Consider the following 8,842-nt stretch of genomic DNA (forward strand, 5'->3'; position numbering starts at 1 on the left):
TGGGACGTTATAGTGAAAAGTTGGTCCGAGAGTTCTACGCCTCCTACGTAGCTACTCTCCGATCACAGATAGATAGGCGGGTTGCTCCCTCTAAAAAGGCCCCATTGGAGCATGTCCGAGTACGTGGCATTCAGGTTGATATCTCTCTACCTGCCATCCGCTGGTATCTATACAACGAGAATTTTTATGCCAACCGGACCCCTCTCACAGCCGAGTTTGACTACCGGTGGTGAATTGTCAAAGATGGACAATTCCTGCGTGAGCCATTGCTGAGAGAGAACACCAAGAGGTGGATAGCCCTGCACTTGTCCGTTGATGGAGAGGGTGCTGACTGGGTGACCGATCCGAAGGGAGCCATCAAGAAAGCTAACCTGACCTTCACAGCGATGTTTTTGTGGTTGATTGTCCGTCACTGCCTTTCCCCCCACAATCAGCTATAATATAGTCACATGGGATCTAGCAGTACTGATGGAGGTGATGATAGCGGGGTTTAAGGTGGATTTTGCTTGTCTTCTACAGGCGGTCATGCACAAGAGGGCTTTTAAGGTCACAACTACTTACCCTTTCCCATGCATGATATTTTCTCTATGCAGGTCCATATGTGTGCCTATATGGCACGTTGATCAGCTCAAGACCCCGATGAACACTGTTGATATCGGCCTTATCAGGGATGAGGCCAATGAGTTGGCTCCACGCAGAGGGCCCCGTCCAGAGTTGCCTCCACTTGGTTACAATCTGGCTGATACAGTAGCACAGGCTCGCACGGCTACACAGGCTGCTTCCACTAACACTACCCTGAGAGAGTCTATTCCGGGTAGTAGCACTGCCTCGAGCTCCTCTCGCTCAGCCCCTTTCCCCGCTCTGGTCTCGCTTGCTAGGGTCCAGAAATTAGAGGCAAAGATGGCTACACTTCTGTATCACATCCAGCCTTGAATACAGAGGTCTATTGCTGAGGCAGAAGAGCGCTTGGAGTGGAGAATGGTCCAGCACACAGAGCGGAATATCGCTGAGGTCCATCAGTGCTTGGACGCTTTTGAGTTGCGGGTGCTAGCACGGCCAGCCCCTCATGTGTATTTGATGACCCTTCAGGTTGCGATCGACAGTCTTCGCAGAGACATTGATATGATCTTAGAGGCTAGGGTGCCTGAGTCTTAGGCCCCTTCTGCAGAGCCTGCTGAAGACAAGTGAAGGTGGCCTTATTCGCCACTTGTATGATTCCACCTCCTCCCCCTCGAGAGCATGCCAAGAGGCGTAGGGGTCGACAGGAGGATGAGGCTCGAGCATGGAATAAGGAGCGCCGTGAGATAGAGGCTGCGAGGAGAGCCTCGCTTGTTGATGAGGAGGCATCCAAGATGAGGGCAATAGAGTTAGTTGCTGGGGCATATAGCTCTAGAAATGTGGAGATAGCGTGAGGCACTGCTGATAATGTTGTCGATGCTGTGGACACTACTAAAGGTATCCAGACTACAGAGGTAGTGGGTTCCAGGGAACCGAACCCACCAATTTGTTGATTGTTGGAGCTTTGCGCCCCAGGTTTGCTTCCCTTCCACTCTTGTATCTCAATTTTCTATGTATTGGGTACAATTGCATGTCTTTTTGTTGGGGGTGGGGTAAATGGAAAGTGAGTTCTAGAGTGAAGTCTGAGTAGCCCAATTCACTATCCTCTTTTGGGGTTTTCTTGCCTGTGTTTTATTAGCCCAAGGGACTGATTATTTTTTCTATTGAACCGGCATGTCTATATCTTGTGTACATAGTTTAATTCTGAAGCATGATGGCTAAAATGATATCCTGATAAAATGGAAAATGATGCATGACTAGGCATAGTAATTGATAAATGTATGGTTCTAAGAATGACATAGAGGTACACCACTGCATGACCCTAAGTCTAAAATTTGAACTAGGTGTCTGATAATCTGGTAGAGTAATAAGATGTCAAGTGAGTGTGAGGAAGATTTAAATAGTCCTCTATTTGTACCGAGCTAGAATTTGCCTGGTTAGTCCTGCTAAAAGTAAGTTGTAATAGACAATTAGGAAAGGATCATAGGCCCTTGTATAATATAGCCCATTTTTAGCCTAAATAAAAGAAAACAAAAATGAAATTAATCCTTCTTTGATCCAAATGATTTGAGCTTAAACTAGACCTTTCTGTTTCACCCCAATTGATCTTTTCTGAGAATAATCTGTTGGCCCTGGTCCCTCCTTGGACATGTTCACCTCAGCTTATTCCAAAAGCATAAGTGGAGGGTGGCTAATGCAGTAAACAACCCTTATTATGACCCTGACCAAACTTTGGGTATTGTATACTTTGACTCATGGCAAAGCCATGAGTTGATGGTGGTTATTATGAGGAATGCTCTGGAAAGTGGGTTGAAAGAACAAAGAGAGAGAAATAACAAAAGTTAAGCGACTCAAGTAAAGAAAAACTAAAAAAAAAATACAAGAAATACAAGCAAGAAAAGAAGAGAGTCACTTACACAAATGAAGAAAGAAGGGAAAATAGCAAAGTGAAAGAATATGAGAAACTGGGCGAAATAAAATGATAAAGTGGTATGTTTATCCGATATGTCAAGGAAGGCAAAAAGTCACTAAAGTATACCTAAATATACCCTACCTGACCCTGAGCCTATGTAACAAGCTAAGAAAGTCCTATCGTGATCCTAAGAGTTGTATAGCAAACTTGAAGCAATATAAATAAGGGCAAGCTTATGGCAATATGTATGAATTAGTGTGAATTTGTTCTGAGAGTGAGAGTTGAAAAGTAATCCTTATACTCAAACTGAAATCATTGTGTGAAAAATGAGGATTTTGTTTTGAAGTGAGGACACTAGTTGCAATACCGAAAATATTAGCACCTCGGTGAGAAGTTGAAGAGGATAGGTGTTAGGGCATGGTGAGTTTGTGTCATGGTCTGATTCCACATAATTCAAGCCTAATAGTGATAGCATGCATAAATATGATGAGATTGATTGGGATTGATAGCCAAATGATTGCAAAGGATAAAACATGGATACTATTGTACAAAGATTTTATATTGAGTCATATTGCGTCGCTTGAGGACAAACAATGAATTTAAGTTGAGGGTGTTGATATACCGTGGTTTCACGATATTTTTAATGCTTTTTCCTTAAGTTTAGTGTGTCCAAAAGCCTTTTTGTATTAATATTTGTGTAAGATTCTCTTTATTTGCAGGAAATCTTTCTAAAAGATAAATGCGGAGGTGGTTGACCAAGAAATATAGAAAAGTACCACCTATGGAGCTTGTGACGGTTCGTCGTGCTCGTGACGGTCCGTAGGTGGCATCGTAGTGCAGCTGCTGAAGAAAGATGGGAAAATCTAACCAAGTGTGGTGTTACGGAGTGCATGACGGACCGTCGTAGCCATGACGGTCTGTCCTGCTGGTTCGTCATGAAGATAAGAGAAATAGTCCCAGTACCCAAATTCCAAGAGTTCAAGTGTTTTGGAACAGAGACCCTAGACGGACCGTTGTGCCTGACGATCTGTCATACATTCCGTCGAGGGTAATGAAGAGAGCAGAAGAAGAAATTGCACAAGTGTGGGATAACAGAATCCATAACGGCCCGTCGTGACCACGACGATCCGTCGCGAGGTTCGTCGACTCAGCTGCGTTTTGAAAGATATCCAGCAAATAGAGTCCTTATTTAATTAGGTTTTATAAATAGTTTGAAAAACCTCATTTTTGGGGTTAGACGTTTGCTTTTTGGACTCTTTGTTAGACTCTTGTTTATTTTTAGACTCTTTGTTAGACTCCTTATTATTTGACTTCTTTTGTGGATTAGACTTGAGGATTATTGTTATACTTTTAGAGAATCTTTGTTCTTCAATTAATTTCAGTAATTGATTGTTGGTGATTTTTATTGATTAATCAAGTGAACGTTTGGATTTTACTCTTTCTCATTGAAGTAAGTGCATGAATTCTTATATCATATATTTGAATATTGTGATTATGACTATGGGTAACTAAACTCCATAACTAGTGTTGTGGGAACCATAGGCGAATAATGAGGTAAAACATAACTTAAATAACAATTGTAGAATAGTCTCTTGCATGTATTGATAATTCTTTCGCTTAGAAGTCTTTTTAACGTATGGACACCGTTAGAACTCGCCTTAATGCTACTTGCCGGACCAATGACGTAGATAATAGGAAAACAATTATCAACATAGATTTAATGTATACTATCTAATAGGCTAGAATTGATTGGTACAAGATAATAACTTAGTCAAATATCGTATACAATGCTTAATATGAGGTAAAGGTAAGGGTTAGTATAGCAACACATGTAGCCGGACCAATGTGCGGAGTGAAGTTTTCTAGATATCGGACCAAGGATTTAGAAATACATAACTTATCACTTTGCATGCAAGATACTAGGAAAGAATTGTTATAGTTAGAATTATCAAATTATGAACCTGTGGAAACACGTAAACCCTTGTTACTTTGATTAATTGATTAAACTCAAACATTTGAAGCTGTTAGTTGTCTCCTTTAATTTCGCTAGTTATTTTCATTTATTTATAAATAGAAAACCCCTCTTTTTATCATTTTTGCTTTCCAAGGAAGTAATTGACTGAAGAATAGTAATAATAGATTGAAGTTAAGTCTAATTTTGCTCGTGGAAACGATCCCAACCTCATTAGTTGGGTTATTTACTTGAAACGATCGCTTTACTTCTTATTTGAGAAGTAAGTTTGAGCGTATCATTGGTATATTTTGCAGACTCTCCTATTTTGTAGAAAATTTCTTGAAATGATCATGATATCTGCTCCAACGATATTGATATACATTTCTTGTTGTTTGAAGAATGGTATCACGATTGTGTTGTATGTCCGGAATCTTAAAGGTGCCCTGCAATCAAAATAGTATAAATAATTAATTAGTTCCTAGTGAAAATGGAGTTCCAGGTGGAAAGAACACCCTTAACCACATACTAATCAAGATGGTAAAAAAGCCCCCTCCTCATTCTCAACAACCAATGCATTTTCTTACTTTTGAAGCGAAATGTTACAAGTCTGTTGTTATTTAAGATGTGCTCATCTGTAAGTCCTTGTCAAGGTCTGATGTACTTGAATGACAAGCAGCCCTTGATAGATCCTTATACAAGTTCCACCCATGCACCAGTTACAGAACTTTGTGGAGAAAATGAAAAATGTCGGTGACGTCCTTAATGTTTCTATTACATGTATGGTGATCTCCATCAGCAAGTTTCTACCAGCCTAATCACACTTGGCGTTGAGTTTCGAAAGTTGTCAGTAATAGAAGAACAAGCACATAGTCCAACAGATGAACAAAATTTGAGTACTCAGTCAAGGACAAGAATAACACTTGAGAGAGGAGATGCAATGACAGTGCAAGTGAGTTTAAAACATTTCTTCAAGAGTCTTCAGTGTCATGCAGCCAAGCCTAATTGCACTTTTTATGGGATCGCTCAGTTGGGTGTCTGCTTAACAGTCATATTTCAGTTCTTCATCCCAGGCACACATCAAACTGATAAGCCAATAAGTCTACATTCTCTCATACATGTCCTCGATTCTGGAGCTAGTTGATAGGTTTCTAAGTGTCATTTCTATATATAGTTAAATGAAGACTTGATTTTATGGATTCAAAATAAAAAACACATCATGAAAATTATTAAGTATGGATATGAGATAAAAGGAGAAACGAAAAAGATTTAGGTAACAGTACAACACATCACATGTACAGAGAAGGTAACAAGATGGCAGGCTACTTGGCTAACTTTGCAATTAAAGCTACTGAAAAGAAGACCTTCAGGTCATTTGAACAATTGCCTAGTATGGAGAGAAAGATCATAAACATTGAAAAAGCACAAATGCCATCCTTAAGGGTTCGCTCCAGTAAGATCATTCAACAACATGTATAGGGATACTCATATAGATGCTACTAAATCAAGTTGGAGAAGCATTGACTAGCATCCTTAATACAAAGGGGAGAAGCACCATACCTGGCAGTTAAGGGGAAGCCACAATTCCCTGTAGGAGAAGATTACATTATCAGAAATACCAACAACAACAACAAAAAGATACAGAGAGCTATAAAATCATAAACACCACTATGAAAAATTTACCATTTCAACAAAAGAAAACGACAGAGAACACAACTAATGATTCATGCATTGTCTATCCATAAATTATAATACAAAAGAAAGCCAAATAGCTTAGCTTCTTGACAAGATATAAGAGACAGAGAACTACATAATAAGAGATATCATTACTAACCATTTACTATTTCAACCAAAAAAAAATACGAAGAAAAAAGTACATTACCAGCATATAAGCAACAATCATATTCTTTGCTAGATCAGGAACTCCCTTCCATTTCTTCACATCATATCTAGCATTATGGAGTATTTTCACATAGAGCTCGGTAATAAAATCTTTAGCTCTAGGACCTACTGCAACTGTTCGATCTGGTGGGATGATCACCTTCAACATTCCATTTTCATTTTCCTTACGTTTCTTTTGGGTTGAAATCCGTGTTGTCTTTCCTCTTCCCTTCCTTTTTTTCTTTAAAAATACATAAAGATATTAAAATATATGTAAACGAAACATATATGATCTAGATTTGTAAAAAAAATACAATTTAACAAATGGATAAATTTACCTGGAGGCGGGATTGCACTTACATCGACAGTTTTATTATCATTAGAAATATACATTTTTTTCATCATGATTGGCTGCAACCACCACAACAACAAACCTAGTAATATCCCACTGCATAACTAGCTGCAACATACTATAATATTATACAAATAAAGACTAGTTAAAAGTACAAATCATGAATTTAAAACATAGCAATTAAAAAAACAAAAGCAACGCCAAAATAATAAAGTGATAAAATAATGTTCAAAAATTGAGAGAAACAAGTAATGTTTTTCAGAATAAATATAAAGAGATATGGGGAAAGTAGAAAATAGAAATTAATTGTTTCGGTAAGTGAAAAATAAAGCTTCTATGAACAAACTTATTCTAACAAATTTTATCTTGATGACAATTTGAAAATCAAAACCAATCATCATCCACAATTTCATCATATTCACTAGTATCTTGATCTATTGTAGAATCACTGAAGTCATCTACATTTTCGTGATCAAGATCATCTACAACTACTAAGGCGGCTTCTTCCTCGTTATTTAGAGGTGCTTCAACACTCACTCCATCAATATCTTCTCTTTCTATTTTGATGTTATCATGCTCCAACTCTACTTCTTGAATTGTTTCTCCTCTTTCAACTAAGTCAATCAGTTGATATTGTTCCATTTCATCTTTTTGTTTGGGAAGATCATACAAAATGTTGTGGTCTTAACCTAATCACTGAATGCCATTTTTCATTTTGACCATGTTTTACATAATACACTGATTGAGCCTGTGAACCTCTAATGAATGGATCACTTGTGTAATGAAGTCGTGTTATATCTACACAGACAAATCCATATTCTTTTTTTTGTAACCTCTACTTTGACTACGACCTTGAGGAGGAACTTCAAACCAATCACATTGAGATAAACATAACGGATTTATTGTTGATATATTGGATATCTAAAATTCTTCTTATCCTTCCAAAATAATCAATATTTCCTGTATGTTCATTACTCGTCACAACCACACCACTATTTTAAGTTTTTAAACCTAGCTAAGATTCCATTGTTCGAAATCGAGAGCATTCAAGGTATATCCGTTATAACAAAAAAATCGAGGATCTGGAGGTCTTGCCAAAATTAGTAATTCTTCAGTAATTCGGTTATCACCATTTTCCTTTAACTGTATCACTTGTAGTATTTTAATTACAAAATCACAAATATATTAATGTTATTTAAAAGAATAAGTATGCAAATCATCAAATGAATGGTTTTACTTTTTTTTCAAACCATAAAGGAAATTCCTCCTTGTGACTCTTTGCTACATTTCTATTATTCTCCTTTGTTAAAATTTCTAGATGTTCCCTATACTTGTGGAGATTTGAAAAAAATTTAGACATAATTGTTTAGTGTTTATAAGAAATTGATTTAAAGGTGAACCATATCTTACTCAATCCAAGGTCTTACTTTCTCACAATTCTGGAGAGAATGTAAAAATGAGCCTGATTGGTTTCTAAAGTATTCAAATTAGTCCAGAAACCCCCTGCTAGTGGTTTATCATGACAACTAAATATAGATAAGCTATTTTTGTGAATGTTAGAAGAATTAGAATTCCTATTTGGACGATTTTGCGTTATTTCCATATCACTAAAATATCTAGAGAACAATGTAATGCATTCCCTGCAATTTGACCCTCAACAATTGATCCTTCTACACGATAATTGTTGCGTACATAACCTTTCAAGGTTAGTAGGAATCTATGAAGAAAAATATTAATATTTTACTAAAATTTATATCAATAGAATAGATTTAAAAAGTAAGAAACCAACCTTTCAATGTAATACATCCATCGAAATTGAACAGGACTACCCAACTTTGCCTCATTTGCCAAATGAACCATAACATCAAAGAACGTCGGCATGAATACACGTTCTAATTTACATAATGTTACTGGTATGCTTTTATTTAGCTGATCTAGCTTCTCCATAGATAACTCTTTAGAACACAAATCATTAAATAACAACGAGAATTCAATTGATGGGTCATGTGCATCTTTTGGTAAAATTTCTTCAATAATAAGTGGTACTATACGTTGAAAGAGAACATGATGATCATGACTTTTAAGCCCAAAATTTTTAGCTTCCTTGATACAGCGACTAATGTTAGAAGCGTAAGCATCGGGAAACTTAACTTCTTTGACGAGCTGACAAAATTGAATCCTTTCGGCC

The 8,842-nt window shown here is 37.3% G+C and overlaps 1 pseudogene; it reads left to right on the forward strand.

Moving 5' to 3' along the window:
• Positions 1-1,211: 1,211 nt before the first annotated feature.
• LOC101246045 (uncharacterized) lies at positions 1,212-5,565 on the forward strand (annotated as a pseudogene).
• Positions 5,566-8,842: the final 3,277 nt, after the last annotated feature.

Source organism: Solanum lycopersicum, chromosome 4 (genome assembly GCF_036512215.1).
Source record: "Solanum lycopersicum chromosome 4, SLM_r2.1".
Taxonomy (NCBI): domain Eukaryota; kingdom Viridiplantae; phylum Streptophyta; class Magnoliopsida; order Solanales; family Solanaceae; genus Solanum; species Solanum lycopersicum.